Below are 18640 nucleotides of genomic sequence, written 5' to 3' on the forward strand. Positions count from 1 at the left end.
GAGTGGAACCCCTTTCAGTTTGTGTAGAGCGGCCTGTCTTCTGCAGGTGCTCATAGGGGGGCTTGCATCCTGTCGATCACCCCCTGGACCCGGGGCACGTCGGCGATGGCAGCGAACCCCACTGCCCGACATAGAATCATAGAATCACAGAATCATAGAATTTACAGTGCAGAAGGAGACCACTTGGCCCATCGAGTCTGCACCGGCCCTTGGAAAGACCACCATGCTTAAGCCCACACCCCCACCCTACCTCAGTAACCCCATCTAACCATTTTGAACATTAAGGGCAATTTAGCATGGCCAATCTACCTAACCTGCACAGCTTTGAGGGGGGGTCTTATTGAAACTTACAGGATACTGCGTGGCCCGGATAGAGTGGACGTGGAGAGGATATTTCCACTTGTAGGAAAAACTAGAAGAGGACACAATCTCAGATTAAAGGGACAATCCTTTAAAACAGAGATGAGGAGGAATTTCTTCGGTCAGAGGGTCGTGAATCTGTGGTACTCTTTGTCGCAGAAGGCTGTGGGGGGCAAATCACTGAGTGTTTTTAAGACAGAGATAGATAGGTTTTTGATCAATAGGGGGATCAGGGGTTATGAGGAGAAGGCAGGAGAATTGGGATGAGAAAAATATCCTGAAACATCCTGCTGACCTCGGTCCACATTGAAGTGGATGTATTGTCGCTGGGCATATAGGGCCTCCGTGATGGCGCGGATGCACCTGTGCACCAAGGTCTGTGAGATCCCGTACAGGTCCCCACATGGCGCCTGGAAGGACCCCATGGCATAAAAGTTTAGGGCGACCGTCACCTTGATGGCCAGCGGGAACGGGTGTCCTCCCCATACTCCCGCGGTGCCATGATCTGGCAGATACATCGCACTGTCCACCTGCTCAGCCGGACGACGACGGCATGCCCAGTCCGGCAGGTCCTCGAGTGACAGGTGCTGCCATTACACTCGAGGCCTCATGCGGCGCCTCCTTTGCACCTCCTCCTCCTCGGCCTGTTGGATGGGCACCTCTCCATTCTCAGCGGCTGCCTCCCCTTCCTCTGGGGCACACCCCACTGCTGCAGCTTCCTCCTCCTCGAGCAGCTCCAGCTCGTACAGCTGCAAGGCATCCCCCAGGGCTGCGGCGACTAGCAGGAAGGCCACCATTACTGGTTGAATTCCAATATCCATTGTCTGCAGGGGCTGCAAGGCTGACATGTTAACATGGTGCGCACCCCCATGCCCAGCTGCCCATTCAGGTCCACCGGGCTACACGGTGGCCCCGTTGGCATTGCGGACACTGCCCCGCATGGAACCACCCTTGCTTCCCTGCACCCATGACCCCGTCTGTCCGGCACCGGAGGGGGGCTTTGACCCTGGCACCTGTCCCTTTAGTCAGGGGTAGCGTTATCTTGCCAGCAATAAGCTCCGCGCACCCCATCCGGCGCCCGTTGCCCTTTGGCAAGCCACGTGATGCCCCGTCAGTTGTTGATGGCTGGTTTGGGGGGTAATAAGACCATAAGACCTAAGACATAGGAGCAGAATTAGGCCACTCATCCCATTGAGCCATTCAGTCATGGCTGATATTTTTCTCATCCCAATTCTCCTGCCTTCTCCTCATAACCCCTGATCCCCCTATTGATCAAAAACCTATCCATCTCTGTCTTAAAAACACTCAGTGATTTGCCCCCCACAGCCTTCTGCGACAAAGAGTTCCACAGATTCACCACCCTCTGACCGAAGAAATTCCTCCTCATCTCTGTTTTAAAGGATTGTCCCTTTAATCTGAGATTGTGTCCTCTTCTAGTTTTTCCTACAAGTGGAAATATCCTCTCCACGTCCACTCTATCCGGGCCACGCAGTATCCTGTAAGTTTTAATAGGACCCCCCTCATCCTTCTGAACTCCAACGAGTACAGACCCAGAGTCCTCAACCATCCTCTCATACGACAAGCTCTTCATTCCAGGGATCATTCTTGTGAACCTCCGCTGGATCCTTTCCAAGGCCAGCACATCCTTCCTTAGATACAGGGCCCAAAACTGCTCACAATACTCCAAATGGGGTCTGACCAGAGCCTTATATAGCCTCAGAAGAATTTCCCTGGTCTTGTATTCTAGCCCTCGCAACATAAATGTTAACATTGCATTTGCCTTCCTAACTGCTGACTGAACCTGCACGTTAACCTTAAGGGAATTGTGAACAAGGACTCCCAAGTCCCTTTGTGCTTCTGTTTCCTAAGCATCTTCCCATATAGAAAATAATCTATGCTTCCATTTCTCCTTCCAAAGTGCATAACCTCAGACCTTTCCACATTGTATTCCATCTGCCACTTCTATGCCCACTCTCCTAGCCTATCCAAGTCCTTGTGCAGCCCGCCTGCTTCCTCAGTACTACCTGCCCCTCTACAGATCTTTATATCATCTGCAAACTTAGCAACAGTGCCTTCAGGGGCTGGTTTAGCTCACTGGGCTAAATCGCTGGCTTTTAAGGCAGGCCAGCAGCACGGTTCAATTCCTGTACCAGCCTCTCCGAACAGGTGCCGGAATGTGGCGACTAGGGGCTTTTCACAGTAACTTCATTGAAGCCTACTCGTGACAATAAGCGATTTTCATTTCATTTTTTCATTTCATTTCAGTTTATTCTTCCAGATCATTAATGTATATTGTGAAAAGTTGTGATCCAAGCACAGACCCCTGAGGCACACCACTAGTCACCGGCTGCCATCCTAAAAAAGGATCCTTTATCCCCACTCTCTGCCTTCTGCCAGTCAGCAAATCCTCTATCCATGCCAGGATCTTACCCTTCACACCATGAGCTCTTAACTTATTTAACAATCTCCTATGCGGCACCTTGTCAAAGGCCTTCTGGAAATCTAAATAAATCACATCCACTGGTTCTCCTTTGTCTAACTTCCTTGTTACTTCTTCAAAGAAACGATTTGTCAGACACAACCTCCCCTTGACGAAGCCGTGCTGACTCATTCCTATTTTACCATGCACTTCCAAGTACTCCGCGATCTCATGATTAACAATGGACTCTAAAATCTTACCAATGACCAAGGTCAGGCTAACCGGCCTATAATTTCCCGTCTTCTGCCTCCTCCCTTCTTAAACAGCAGTGTTACATTAGCCACTTTCCAGTCCCCTGGAACCCTTCCTGCCTCCAGTGATTCCTGAAAGATCACCACCAATGCCTCCACAATCTCCTCAGCTATCTCTTTTAGAACCCTGGGGTGTAGTCCATCCGGTCCAGGTGACCTATCCACCATCAGACCTTTCAATTTCCCCAGAACCTTCTCCTTAATAATGGTCACTGCACTCATCTCTGCCCCCTGGTTCATCTGGAGATCTGGCATCCCACTGGTGTCTTGCACCGTGAAGACTGATGCAAAAGAACTCTTCAGTTCATCTGCCATTTCTTTGTTTCCTATTATTACTTCTCCAGCCATATTTTCCAGTGGTCCAATGTCTATTTTTGCCTCTCTCTACCCTTTTATATATTGAAAAAACTTTTCCTATCTTCCTTTATTTTACTAGCTAGCTTGCACTCATACTTCATCTTCTCCCCCTTCTTGCTTTTTTAGTTGTCCTCTGCTCGCTTTTAAAGGCTTCCCAATCCTCTGGCTTCCCACTAATACTCGCCACTTTGTATGCTTTTTCTTTAGCTTTTATACTGTCCTTGACTTCCCTCATTAGCCATGGATGCCTTGTCCTCCCCTTAGCATGTTTCCTCCTCCTTGGGATGAATTTCTGTTGTGCCTCCCGAATAACCCCAAAAAACCCCTGCCATTGCTGTTCCACTGTCTTCCCTGCTAGGCTCCTTTTCCAATCAACTCTGACCAGCTCCTCCCTCATGTCTTTGTACTACAATTATTTAATTATTTAATTGTAATACCGTTACATCTGATTGCAGCTTCTCCCTCTCAAACTTCGGGGTAAATTCCATCATATTGTGGTCACTGCTCCCTAAGGGTTCCTTCAGCTTAAGCTCCCTAATCAAGTCTGCCTCATTACACATCACCAATTCCAGAATTGCCTGTTCCCTAGTAGGCTCTGTCACAAGCTGCTCCCAAAACCATCTCTTAGACATTCCACAAATTCCTTTTCTTGAGATCCACTACCAACCTGATTTTCCCAGTCCACCTGCATATTGAAGTCCCCCATGATTATTGTAATATTGCCTTTTTTACATGCCTTTTCTATCTCCTGATTTATTTATGCCCTACATCCTGACTACTGCTAGGGGACCTGTACATAACTCCCATCAGGGTCTTTTTACCTTTGCGATTCCTCAACTCTACCCACCAAGATTCTACGCCTTCTGATCCTATATTGTTCCTTGCTATCGATTTAACTTCATTCCTTACTAACAATGCAACCTCACCCCCTTTGCCCATCTGCCTGTCCTTTCGATAGGACAGGTATCCTTGGATATTTAGATCCCAGCCCTGATCCCCTTGCAGCCACGTCTCTGTGATATCCACAACATCGTACCTGCCAATTTCAATGTGTGCAACAAGCTCATTTACCTTGCTCCGTATACTACGGGCATTTAGGTATAACACCCTCAATCCTGCATTGACCGCCTCCCTTTTCCCACTTGTCACCTTTTTTGCTCTGCCTGGGTGATGTTGTTCTTTTATTTTGGTTCTCTATTTCCCCCTCAGTTATTGCATCTTCTAAGCTCACATTCTGGTTCCCACTCCCTCCCATACTAATGGTGGAGGGTGGGATGAGTTAGCTGGGATGCAGGGGTGGTTGGGTGGGTGAGTGGGGGCTAGGATGCAGGGGTGGGGGCATCCATATGGCCAGTGTCGCTCTGCAAGGTGGGTAGTCAGTGGAATGGTCAGCGAGATGGCTGCCTTGCAGGCTGTTGTGGTGTTCTTTGTGTTGCTAAATTTAGGATGGTTGACGTCGTGTTCATAAAGACCACAAAATAGCTTTAACTTGAACAAAGCTATAAATTTATTAACACTACTAATTTGGATTTGACACATACTCCTAAATAATACACAGTTGATAATTAACAAATAATCTGCACTCACCTATAATAAACTCTTACTCACACTATCTTTCCTTCCCTCCGTACTCTAGCTAACTCCTTCACTTCCCTCCCCCACAAGGCTTAGCATCAATATCTTATATACTTGTAACTCTAGCTCCCTCTAGCGGTTGATCTAGACATTTCATTAACCCTTGCAGTTGTTACATTGACGATAATACCACAGCCGTGGCAATGGCGGTCCATGCCTCGATACCGCCCCAGTTCTGTGGATGGTTACTCTGGCCACAAGGCCGGTTACCGCCCCCTGCCCCCTCCAGCCTTGGCAGGGTTCCCCTGACCCCAGCCAGCCCTGCCAGTGTCAGGACCGACAGCCCATGTCGCGCCCCTTCGTGTCCTACCTCCTTTCTCTCCCTCACCAGCCATGGCCCCGGTTTCTTGATTTTAAAAAGCATAAGTGAACCTTGTCATCGGGAATTTGCCCCAGTGAAGGCGGAGAATTGCGAAGGCTCGCTAATGATATGCAAACAGTGTTTACTGTCCATGTGGAGTGGAACACATTAACGCTGCTGTCAAGGCACCGGAGAATTTTGATTTGGCTCGAAACCAGCACCCGCCACAATTTTGGCGTCAAAAACGATTCTCCGCCCAATTGCGTTTCCCGATTCTGAAGTCAGTTGACGGAGAATCCCACTCTACTGGATTAGAATACCAGGGGGTAGAAGTCATGCGTCCCTGATACCAAGGCCTGGTTGGATCGCATTTGGAGTGTTTGAGCAGTTCTGGGCACCATACCTCCGGAAGGCTAGAATCGCTTGGAGAGAGTGTGGTGTAGATTTACCAGATTGATACCTGGACTCCAAGGGTTCAAGTACTGGGAGAGATCACACAAACATGGATTGTATTTCCTGGAATTTAGTAGGTTAGGTGGCGATTTGATCAGAGTTTTCAAGATATTAAGGGGAACACAGATTGTAGATAGAAAGAACTACTGTTGGTTGAGGAGTTTTGCACCGGGAACATGGAATGGAAATTAGAGCTAGCTCTGTCAGGGCTGGAGTTAAGGGGCACTTCGGCACACAAAGGGTTGTAACAGTTTGAAACTCTCTTCTGTGACTGCACGGTTTTTGCTCGATCAATTGTTAATTTTAAATCTGTGATTTTTGTTAACCCAGGGCATTAAAGGATATTGGGAAAGGCAGGTAGTTGGGGTTAGGTCACAGATCAATCATGATCTCAATGAATTGTGGAACAGGTTCAAGGGGCTGAATGGCCGCCTCCTGTTCCTATGAACTCATACAACTAGAAAAGCATGAATCGAGGCAATAAAAGTAAACAGTTCCAGGCATAATGATTCAACTCTTAAGTCCACTCAAACATGCAAGCAATAAACAACTTTGATTTATTTTGTAATCTTGTCCCAGTTCTCAGATTCTTCACTTTTGAAATTAGCCCACTGTGATTATTTATCATTATTACTGAATTCTTTTTAAAGCTCAGCTTTCATGCCAGACTGTAACTTGCAAAATACCTGGCCATACTTTAATTGGCTCATATTTTGAAAACTCAGCAAGTGTAAAAACAGAATTCAATTAAACTTTTACTTATCTCGTCACTGAGAGATAAACACCAGGATTTAATTTCACAGAAGAATATTGAGCGATGCACTTACAGAAGACTGACTGCGCATTCCTACCTCTCAATATTGTTTCACGTTCAGAATTAAGTGATCATTCTGACGAATTGTAACTCTTAAATGTTCTTACGGAGTAATAGGGAATAAAACATCAAGACACTTTCTGAATTAAAAAAGTTATAGTGTAAAAATATAAATGTTGTCCCTGAATCTTAATTGCACAAAGGATGGATTATTTATTTTATAACAATTAGCTTTCCTGATAACTGCAAGAGAATAGGGCCATGAATATCAGAATAGTTTTGAGTTCAGTCTTTACTGAATTAATTGATTGCAGCTGGATAACAACTGGATTTATACAGCTGTTTGGTGGTACAAAACTAGTGTATTGCTGAAAAGGCATTTTGTCAAAGCTTTTTGACTCATAAGAACTAGGAGCAGGAGTAGGCCACCTGGCCCCTCGAGCCTGCTCCACCATTCAATGAGATCATGGCTGATCTTTTGTGGACTCAGCTCCACTTTCCGGCCTGAACACCATAACCCTTAATCCCTTTATTCTTCAAAAATTAACAAATAATCATCACTCACACTCATCAGGTCCATCACAAGAATACCATTGTCAGGGGAAGCAACAACTTTATACAGTACGAGGAGAGAGTGCTGATTGGTTAGCGAGTGGACTCTGATTGGTAGAGGCATTGCCATGGAGAATGCACCAGTTAATGGTGACTGACAGTTAACTGCCAAGCATTGTTAAAAAACTTGAACCAGGCAGCTTGACTCTGATTGGCCAATCATGGAATGAATCAGCGAATAGCTTTCACATATCCTGTTTAGCTGAAACAGGCGCAATCTGTATCCATGTTCTTTTTGTCTGCAAAGAACAGTTTTGATAAAGTTTACATAATGAATGATTCCTTCACATTTGCGAAGAACAAATGACATGGTCAAAGACATCCTTCGTGATAATGGCTACCCTGATCAGATCATTTTGCGCAGTATGTCACATAAACTCATGACTGGGCCTAAGACTGTCACTTTCAGCCCTTAAAAGTGTTCAGTTTATATCAGATTACCCTTTAAGGGCAAGCTAGCTCAATATTTGAGCAATAGGTGAAGCTAGCTATTTCATACAACTATTATTCAGTAGCAACACAAGTTCTATTCGCTACTGACAGGATTCTGCCATCAAGCCAAAAAGACATTCTGCCTGTCACACAAATAGGTAATGTGGTGTATGAATTTCAGTGCCAGCGTGATGACAGGTATGTAGGCCATACATCCCAAAGACTGGCGGATCGTATCTCACAGAATGTCCCTGCCCATGTTTGAACGGGCAAGGTACAGACTGTACCAGCCCCTGCTATGAAACTCAAAACACAGTGCAATTTAACCCCTGCATTGTGCAGGGGCAGGATTCTCCATTTGGGAAACTAAGTTCTCCCACCAGAGTAGAATCGCCCCTGGCCTACGTTGGCGCTAGGAGCAGCACACAGGAGTGATTTACTCTCCGTTGCCATGATAATTAATGTAAGGCAGGGAGCTCAACATTAGAGCGGGTGGCCCGATACCGCAGTATGGCAGCTGGCCCCTCCCCCCCTCCCCACAATGACTACTTACTCACTTGTCAAAATCACACTGATGCATCTCTGCTTCTTCAAAACTCACTCTCACGTGCAGCATTGTGTCATCTGCAAATTTGGAGATATTACATTTTGTTCCCTCATCTAAATCATTAATATATGTGAATAGCTGGAGTCCTAGCACCGATCCCTTCAGTATCCCACTAGTCACTGTCTGCCATTTGGAAAAATACCTTTTTATCCCTGCTTTTTGGTACCTGCCTGCCAACCAGTTTTCTATCCATCTCAATACACTACCCCCAATCCCATGCGCTTTGATTTCACATGCAAAGTCTCTTATGTGAGACTTTGTTGAAAGCCTTCTGAAAGTCCAAATAAACCACATCCACTGGCTCCTCCTCTTCAACTCTACTTGTTACATCCTCGAAGAATTCTTATAGATTTGGCAAGCATAATTTCCCTTTTGTAAATCCATTCAGAGGCTGTCCAATCCAGCCACTGGGGATTTATCAGCATTCAATCCTTTCAATTTCCCCAACACCATTTCCTTACGAAGACTGATTTCTTTCAGTTCATTCCTCTCACTAAACCTTGTGTCATGGGAGTGTCCCTTTAAGAAAGGTTTTTGTCCACGGTACTGGATCCAGCATTATACCGCTCCAGGTCCAGGACGGGTAAGAGGCCAGTGATGGCCAAGGTGCTGAGGGGGTTTATGGACCAGATGGCAGGAATGGACCCATGGAGGTTTGTCAGGCCGGGGGCCAGGGAATTTTCTTTTTTTTCCCACGTCCATAAACCCTACTCCCGGATAGACTTCTTCAATATGATCAGGGCACTAATCCCGAGGGTGGAGGACACGGAGTATTCGGCCATAGCCATCTCAGACCATGCCCCGCATTGGGTGGAGCTGGAGCGAGGCGAGGAGAGGGACCAGCGGCCGCTGTGGCGCCTGGATGTGGGCTTGCTGGCGGATGAGGACGTGAGCGGGCGGATCCGTGGATGCATTGAAAGCTATCTAGAGGCTAACGATAATGGGGAGGTGCAGGTGGGGGTAGTCTGGGAGGTGCTGAAGGTGATTAGGGGAGAGCTAATCTCCACTAGGGCCCACAAGGAGAAGAAGGAGAGGAGAAAGAGGGAGAGATTGGTGGGGGTGATTTTAAGGGTGGATAGGAGGTATGCAGAGGTCCCCGAGGAGGGACTACTCAAGGAGCGACGAAGCCTCCAGGCCAAGTTCGACCTGTTGACCACCAAGAAGGCAGAGGTGCAGTGGAGGAAGGCGCAAGGGGCGGTGTATGAGTACGGGGAGAAGGCTAGCCAGATGTTGGCACACCAGCTTCGGAAGCGGGAGGCAGCGAGGGAGATTGGGGGAGTTAGGGATAAAGGGGGGAACACGGTGCGGAGTGCGGTGGGAATAAATGGGGTATTTAGAGACTTTTATGAGGGGCTGTATAGGTCTGAGTTCCCGACGGAGGAGGGGGGGGGATGTGTCGATTTCTGGACCGGTTGAGGTTCCCGAGGGTGGAGGAGGAGCAGGTGGCGGGGCTTGGGGCACCGGTAGGGCTGGAGGACCTGACTAAGGGGCTGGGGAGTATGCAGGCGGGGAAGGCACCGGGGCCAGATGGGTTCCCGGTGGAATTTTAGCGGAAGTACATGGACTTGCTGGGCCCTTTATTAGTGAGGACTTTCAATGAGGTGAGGGAGGGGGGGCCCTACCCCCGCCGATGTCCAGGGCGCTGATCTCGCTGATCTTGAAGCGGGACAAAGACCCATTACAGTGTGAGTCGTATAGGCCAACCTCTCTCCTCAACGTGGACGCGAAGCTGTTAGCGAAGGTGTTGGCTACCAGAATTGAGGACTGTGACCGGGGGTGATTCACGAAGACCAGACGGGTTTTGTTAAGGGAAGGCAGCTGAATACCAATGTGCGGAGGCTCCTTAACGTAATCATGTGCCTGCAGTGGAGGGGGAAGCGGAGGTAGTGGCGGCGATGGACACGGAGAAGGCCTTCGATAGGGTGGAGTGGGGGTACCTCTGGGAAGTGTTGAGGAGGTTTGGGTTCGGGGAGGGGTTCATTAGTTGGGTTAGGCTACTTTACGAAGCGAGTGTGGCCACGAATCGGAGGAGGGCGGAATACTTTTGGCTGTACTGGGAAATGAGGCAGGGGTGCCCCCTATCCCCCTTGCTATTTGCATTGGCAAGTGAGCCTTTGGCTATGGCTCTAAGGGAGTCCAGGAACTGGAGGGTGCTGGTCTGGGGGGGGTGGTGATGCGGATCCTCAGGGAGTTTGGGGACTTTTCCGGGTATAAGCTCAAGGTGGGGAAGAATGAGCTCTTCGTGGTACACTCAGGGGACCAGGGACGGGGGATAGACGAGCTTCCACTGAAGAGGGCGGAAAGGAGTTTTCGATACCTGTGGATCCAGGTGGCCAGGAGCTGGGGGGCCCTACACAAGCTCAACTTGACGAGGCTGGTGGAGCAGATGGAGGAGGAGTTTAAAAGGTGGGATATGCTGCCTCTCTCCCTGGCGGGTAAGGTACAGTCGATGAAGATGACGGTGCTCCCGAGGTTCCTTTTTATATTCCAGTGCCTCCCCATCCTGATCCCTAAGGCCTTTTTTAAGCGGGTCAGTAGGAGCATTATGGGATTCGTGTGGGCGAAAAAGACCCCGAGGGTGAGAAGGGTGTTTCTGGAGCGGAGTAGGGACAGAGGAGGGTTAGCGTTACCTAATCTGTGTGGGTATTACTGGGCTGCCAATGTGGCGATGTAACGCAAGTGGGTAATGGAGGGGGAAGGGGCAGTGTGGAAGAGGCTGGAGATGGCGTCCTGTGTGGGCACGAGTCTGGGAGCGCTGGTTACAGCACCGCTGCCTCTCCCCCCGACTAGGTACACCACGAGTCCGGTGGTGGCGGCGACTTTGAAAATTTAGGGGCATTGGAGACGCAACAGGGTTGAGGTAGAGGCTTCGGTTTGGTCCCTGATCCGGGAGAACCAACTGTTCGTCCCGGGGAGAATGGATGGAGGGTTCCTGAGCTGGCACAGGGCAGGAATTAGAAGGATGGGGGACCTGTTTTTAGATGGGACGTTTGCGAGCCTTGTGGCGCTGGAGGAAATATTTGGGCTTCCCCACGGAAATGCCTTCAAGTACATGCAGGTAAGGGCGTTTGTAAGACAGCAGGTGAGGGAGTTCCCGCTGCTTCCAGCACTCAGGATCCAGGATAGGGTGCTCTCGGGCATGTGGGTTGGAGAGGGCAGGGTCTCGGCGATCAACCAGGAGATGCAGGACGAGGAGGAGACCTCGGTGGAGGAGCTAAAGGGTAAATGGGAGGAGGAGCTTGGGAAGGGGATAGATGAGGGTGCGTGGGCGGCGCCCTGGGTAGGGTTAATTCTTCCTCCTCTTGCGCCAGGCTTAGCCTGATACAATTTAAGGTTCTTCACAGAGCGCATATGACAGGGGCAAGGCTGAGCAGGTTCTTTGGGGTGGAAGACAAGTGTGGGAGGTGCTCGGGGAGCCCAGCAAATCACACCCATATGTTCTGGGCGTGCCCGGCGCTGGATGGGTTCTGGAGGGGTATTGCGAGGACGGTGTCTCAGGTGGTGAACACCCGGGATAAGCCGAGCTGGGGGTTAGCACTATTTGGGGTATTGGATGAGCCGGGAGTGCAGGAGGCGAAAGAGGCCGGTATTCTGACCTTTGCGTCCCTGGTAGCCCGGCGGAGGATTCTGCTACAGTGGAAAGATGCGAGGCCCACGAGTGTGGAAGCCTGGATCAGCGACATGGCAGGGTTCATTAAATTGGAGAGGGTAAAATTTGCCTTGAGAGGGTCTGTGCAAGGGTTCTTCAGGTGGTGGCGACCGTTCCTAGACTAGCGGAGCGTTAGGAGGTGGTCAGGAGCAGCAGCAACCCGGTGGGGGGGAGCGGGGGGGAGGAGGGGGGGGTGCACTTTGTGTTTTCTACTGTGTTTATTATTGCTTAATGGGGGGTCTGTATATTGGGGGAATTCGTGATGTAGTTGTAAGATGTTTATTTATGTGTTCTGTGTTTTTCTTCTTTCTGTAAGGCAGGGGTTTGTTGAAAATAGGTAAAAATTTGAATAAAATATTTCTTTTAAAAAAAGAAATGTTTTTGTCTTATCACATGGCTTCAGTAATGTCATTTTGTGGGTGGAGCTGAGCTGTGTCTGAGAGATTTTCCTTTTGGTTTCGCTTTCACTTTTGACAGAGAAAATAAGTGTTTGGGCCTGTCTCTCTCTATTTTCATTGTAAAGAGTTGTTCCAGAAAAAAACCCTATTGATTATAGCTACCTGCTTTGGTAACTTAAAAGATATAGTTTGCTTTCCCGAAGGGTTTAAACCTGCTGGTGAGACGGGGTCAAAATCTCTGGGAAAGACAGTCTTATTCAAGTGAGAATTCAGAGTGCTGGGCCACACCCTTGAAAAGGGGTTTTTGATTCATGGGATTTTGTTTTTAAATTGGAACAGTTAAGGGGAATTCATTAAGTGTTATACATAGATTGCTGTAGCTGTGTGGGGTGTCTTTATGTTTGTAATTGATAGAAATTCTTGCTGTGTGTTTATATATATTTATGTTAACTAAGTTCTCAGAATAAAGCTTATTTTAATTAAAGTGTCTAAGAAGACTGTTGAATCACACCTGAAGGAAAGGCTCTTGTGCTGATCCTAGTCAAATTCAACATAAAGGTTGTAGGTCAGGTGGACTTCATAATATACTTTTGAGTTTCTAAGCCCTGGCCCAGAACACTTGCATTCTCCAACATTTCTGATATATTATTTGTGTCACCTTTGGTGAAGAAAGAAGCAAAGTATGTATTTAATTGGTCAGCCATTTCTTTGCATTATAAATTCCCCTGTTTCTGACTGTAAGGGACCTACATTTTTCTTCACAAAATCTTTTTCTCTTCACATACTTAGTTTTTAAGTTCCCCGGAACCTTACCCTCTCACTCTATTTTCCCCCTTCTTAATCAGCCCCTTGGTTCTCCTTGGCTGAATTCTAAACTGTTCCCAATCCATAGGTCTGTTGCTTTTTCTGGTCAATTTGTATGCCTCTACCTGGGATCTAATACTATCTCTAATTTCCCTTGTAAGCCATGGTTTGGCCACCTTTCCTGTTTTACTTTTGTGCCAGGCAGGAATTAAAAAATTGTTGCAGTTCACCCATGTGGTCTCTGAATGTTTGCCATTGTTTATCCACTGTCATCCCTTTAAGTAATGTTTCCAAATCCATCATAGCCAACTTGCCCTTTGTACCATCATGAATTCCTTAATTAAGATTCAGGACCCTCGTCTCAGAATCAACTACATCACTCTCCATCCCCGGGAGACCCCGGGCGAGGACCCAAGCACGCTGCAAGATATTACCGCGCCCGCAGAATGCCGGGTCCCATCCGGATTGCAAACATGCCCCCCTAGCAACCCCTCTACCTCAACCAGTGTCCGGGACCCTGCCAGATGCGACCCCAGATACATAAACAGCACCCTGTTCCCCGCCAGCGCCGTGGGCCCCGCCAGACGTGACCACCTACCTTCCACAAGAGCTGACATCTCCCATCGGATCCCAGGATCATCCAGCAGCAGCCGCCGACCGAGGAAGCGAGGGAAACGCGGCTGTCTGCAGGTTAGACTGAAGCAACGCGGTTTCAAGACCTCTCTCCCCAGCATACTCCTGGCAAACGTCCAAGCGATCGAAAACAAGCTGGATGAACTTAACGGCAGACTTACCTCTCAGAAAGAAGTAAGAGACTGCTGTGTGCTCTGTTTCACAGAGACGTGGCTCACCCCCGCCTCACCGGACTGTGCCATACAACCTGAAGGCTTCTCAATTCGCCGGGCGAACCGCACGGCATCATCAGGCAAAGCGAAGGGTGGAGGGGTTTGCCTCCTCATCAACTCCTCCTGGTGCTTGGATGTGGCGACTCTGGCGACCTACTGCTCTCCAGACCTGGAATACCTGACCGTGAAGTGCCGCCCATATTATATTCCACGTGAGTTCACTTCAGCCATTATCACAGCGGTCTACATCCCACCCCAGGCAGTAGAGAGGAAGGCGTTGGACGAACGATACACAGTAATAAACAACTACGAAACAGAACACCCGGAGGCCTTGTTCATCGTGGCCAGAGACTTCAACAAGGCCAACCTCAAGACTGTACTGCCAAAATTCCACCAGCACATCTCCTATCCCACCAGGGGCGACAACACTCTTGACCACAGGTACTCAAAAATCAAGGGCGCCTACCGTTCCATCCCCCGACCGCACTTTGGGAAATCAGAGCATAAGACGGTGCTCCTTCTCCCGGCATACAAGCAGAAACTCAAGCGGGAGAATCCAGCTAAGAAGGTTGTGCAGTGCTGGTCCGAGGAGACACAAGAGCTCTGACTTGACTGCTTCGAGACAGTGGACTGGTCCATATTTAAGAACTCAGCGACCAACTTAAATGAGTATGCCACCACCGTCACAGACTTCATCAGCAAATGTGTGGACGACTGCGTGCCAAAGAAAGCAGTACGGCGTTCCCCAACCGGAAACCATGGCTCAATCGCGAGATTGACTCCCTACTGAAGGACAGATCTGAGGCGTTCAAGACAGACGTCCCTGACCAATACAAGAAATCCAGGTACAACCTCCGCAAAGCCATCCGAGATGCCAAGAGAGAATATCAAACCAAGCTAGAGTCACAGACAGGCTCTCGGCGGTTGTGGCAAGGACTAAACAACATAATGGGCTACAAAGCGAAGCCGAACAGTATCTCTGGCAGCAGCGCACCCCTCCCCGATGAACTCAATGCATGCTATGCTCGGTTCGAGCAGGTAACCAACAATCCGCTGTCGAGTGCACCAGCAGCCCATAATTCACCCATACCCACCATCACAGCTTCCGAAGTCAGATTGGCCTTCCTGAATGTGAACCCTCGGAAGGTGACGGGCCCGGACGGGATCCCTGGTCGTGCATTCAGAGCCTGCATGGACCAGCTGTCAGAGGTATTCGCGGACATCTTTAAACTGTCCCTACTCCACTCCGAGGTCCCCAACTGCTTCAAGAAGACCACCATCATACCGGTACCAAAGAAGAACCAGGCCTCAATGACTACTGTCCAGTGGCCCTGACCTCAGTCATAATGAAATGCTTCGAGAGGTTGATCATGAAGCGCATCACCTCCATACTCCCAGAATGCCTTGATCCACTGCAATTCGCATACCGTTGCAACCGGTCCACATCAGACACCATTTCCCTGGCCCTACACTCATCCCTAGAGCATCTCGAAAACAAGGACTCTTACATCAGACTCCTATTTATTGACTACGGCTCCACCTTCAACACCATAATCCCAGCCAAGCTCATATCAAAGCTCCAAAACACTACACCCTGTATGCTTCATCCGATGCCAGTGCTTATGTAGTTACATTGTATATCTTGTGTTGCCCTATTATGTATTTTCTTTTATTCCCTTTTCTTCTCATGTACTTAATGATCTGTTGAGCTGCTCGCAGAAAAATACTTTTCACTGTACCTCGGTACACGTGACAATAAATCCAATCCAATCCAATCTTGATGAAGTATTCTATCATATTATGGTCGCGCAACCCCAATGGGTCTCACTCAACTAGATTGCCAATTACTACTTTTTTACCCAGTCTAGGATGGCCCGTTTTCGACTGGGTCCTCAATAAATTGTTCCAGAAAACCATCCCGTATACACTCCAGGGGCTGGATTCTCCGTTTCAGCGGCTAGGTGTCGGCTGAAACGGAGAATTCCCAGGCGTTTTATGATGCCAAAATCAGTGCCGAACACTCACCGATTCCGGGACCGGTGAGGGGCTAGCAATGGTGCCGGGTAAAAACGGCAATGGTTCCTGCCCCATAAACGGTCAAAGAATGGCAGGGTCTGTGGATGCGCACGCAGACGGCGACGACCTGCAGCGGTCGAGCCGTACAACATACCGCTGACCGTGCATGGACCCGACCTGCCAAATACGGCCCCACAGGCTACCCCCTGGCCACCCCCTGGCCAACCCCCACCATCCCCCCAGCCCTCACGGAAGCCCCTCCAGCCAACGGCATGGCTCTTGGCCAACTGTCGCAGCGCTGGTCACAGTCCGCGGCCCGACCGCTCAGACCACACGTCAACCGTGTGTTCGGGACCGCGGCCAATCGGGGGCGAAGCATCAGGGGAGGGCCCTCCGATAACCCGCCAATGCCATTCCAACAGCTTGCAGCATGCGATGCGATGACGCCATTTTGGAGGGAGTGGAGACTCGAAAACCAGGGTCAAACCGGCGCCGCCCCCGATTTGGGTGTCGGAAGGGATTCTCTGCCCGATCATCGATTTTGATATCGGTGTCAGGCAACGGAGAATCCCGCCCCAAGAATTCCTCTTCTATGGTGTTGTTACTAATTTGATTTGCCCAATTTCAATGTAGATTAAATTTACCCATAATTGGAGTCACCCATATTTACAGATGTTTCTTGATAGCATGTGCCTCTAATTTCCGTTTAATGCCATTCCCAACATCACCACTAGAGTTTGGGGTCTATATACAATCCCCACCATCGTTTTTTGCCTCTTAGTGTTTCTTAGCTCTACCAATACAGATTTCACATCATCGGAGTTTATGGGCGGGAATCTCCATTGGCCAGCGGTGGAAGCGGGTAATGGGATTGGGCGGAGAATCAGTTCCGACGGCGAAATCGTGGCAGGCGTCGGGTTCACGCCAAATCACAATTCTTCATCGCTTCGACAGCGGTGTCAATGCGGTCCAGAATGCAAGTACAGTAAACACCCTTGGCATACCATTAGTGGGCCCGAACCAGGTATTCTCCGGGGTCTCTAGCATTCTCCACCTCCACTGGGAAGAATTCCCAATGGCAAGGTTCATTTGCATTTTTAAAAATTGTGAAACAGGTGCCATGACTGCTGAGGGGGAGAGAAGGGGTACAGAATGTGTTTAACATCACCATAGTTTGCTGACAGTCATGCCGCTGGCCGGGGGGCTTCTGCCAAGGCTGGCGGGAGTAGCGGGGGGGGTGCAGGAGGTGGGCTATGGGGTCGGATTGGACGGGCATGGGACATCATGTAGACGCTCTGAGAAATCCTTGACCTAGCACTAGGGAGGTAACATACCAGCCTGGAGTCTTGTTTGCAGCCACAGAAATGCCTATCTATTCCCCGAACAATTGAATCCCTTATAACTATTACATTCTAACACTTTTTACTCCTCCCCTATGCCACAGAACTAGCTGTGGTGCAATTAATTTGGCTGTTGCTGGTTTCCCCTGGAAGGTAATGTCCCTCAATAGAATGCAAAGTGGCATGTATATATGTTTTGCAGAGGAATAGCCGCAGGAGATTCCTACACTGCCTACCTGGTCCTCTTGCTCTGCTGGTGGTCACTCATTCTCTTCCTGCCTGTGGAGTCTGAACCTGCGGTGTGTCCACCTCTCATTACGTGCTATCCAGAATACTGTCCGTCTTGCGGATGTGCACCATGTCCACATGTGCCTCTCACCAGCTTGGAAACCAGGCTCCCAGGAGCTGCAGCTGGAGACACTACTTGCACGCATGCTGGCTCTGGGCAGTGGAAAAGTTCCCGGTTTCCCACATGAAGCATGAGGAGCAAATCACAGCTTTGAGATCTCCTGCCATGAAATACCACTTTATTAAATTAAACCTTTTGGAAGATACTTTTGAAAAACATATTTTATTGAGGCATTTATATAAACAACAAACACACAAATAAGAGCAAGAACAAACTGGTGACAACATAATAAATAATCGTCACCCTCACTCCCTCGCACCCTTCCCCTCCTCCCACCCTGCCTCTCCCACTTTAACTCCCTTACCCACCCCCCCCTATTGCTGAAACCGCAATCTTCCTTAAGGAAGTCGATGAACAGCTTCCACATCTGGGTGAACCCATCAACAGACCCCCTCTCAAGATGAATTTAATCTTTTCCAACTTCAGGAATTCTGGCAGGTTGTTCACCCAAACCCCTGATTTTGGTAGTTCCGAGTCCCTCCACCCAAACAAAGTCTGTCTCCTGACTATCAGAGAGGCAAAGACCAAAACATCAGCCTCTCTTGCTCCCTGGTCATCCCGGGTCATCCAATACCCCTAATATCATTACACCTGGGCTTGGGACCATCTTAACCCTCAACACCTGACATTACATTCGCATACCCCTGCCAGAACCCCTTCAGTTTTAGACATGCCTGGAACATGTGGACCTGGTTTGCAGGCCTCCCCGCCTACACATATCCTCTACTCATTCAGAAAACCTGCTCATCCTACCCACTGTCATTTGCGCCCAGTGAGCTTTGACTGGATAAACCTTGCACACGACGAGGACGCATTCACCCTCCTTAGTGCCTCCTCCCACATCTCAGCCTCCAACTCCGCCCCCCCCCCCGCCCCCC

This window comes from Scyliorhinus torazame, chromosome 1, assembly GCF_047496885.1.
Source record: "Scyliorhinus torazame isolate Kashiwa2021f chromosome 1, sScyTor2.1, whole genome shotgun sequence".
Lineage (NCBI taxonomy): Eukaryota > Metazoa > Chordata > Chondrichthyes > Carcharhiniformes > Scyliorhinidae > Scyliorhinus > Scyliorhinus torazame.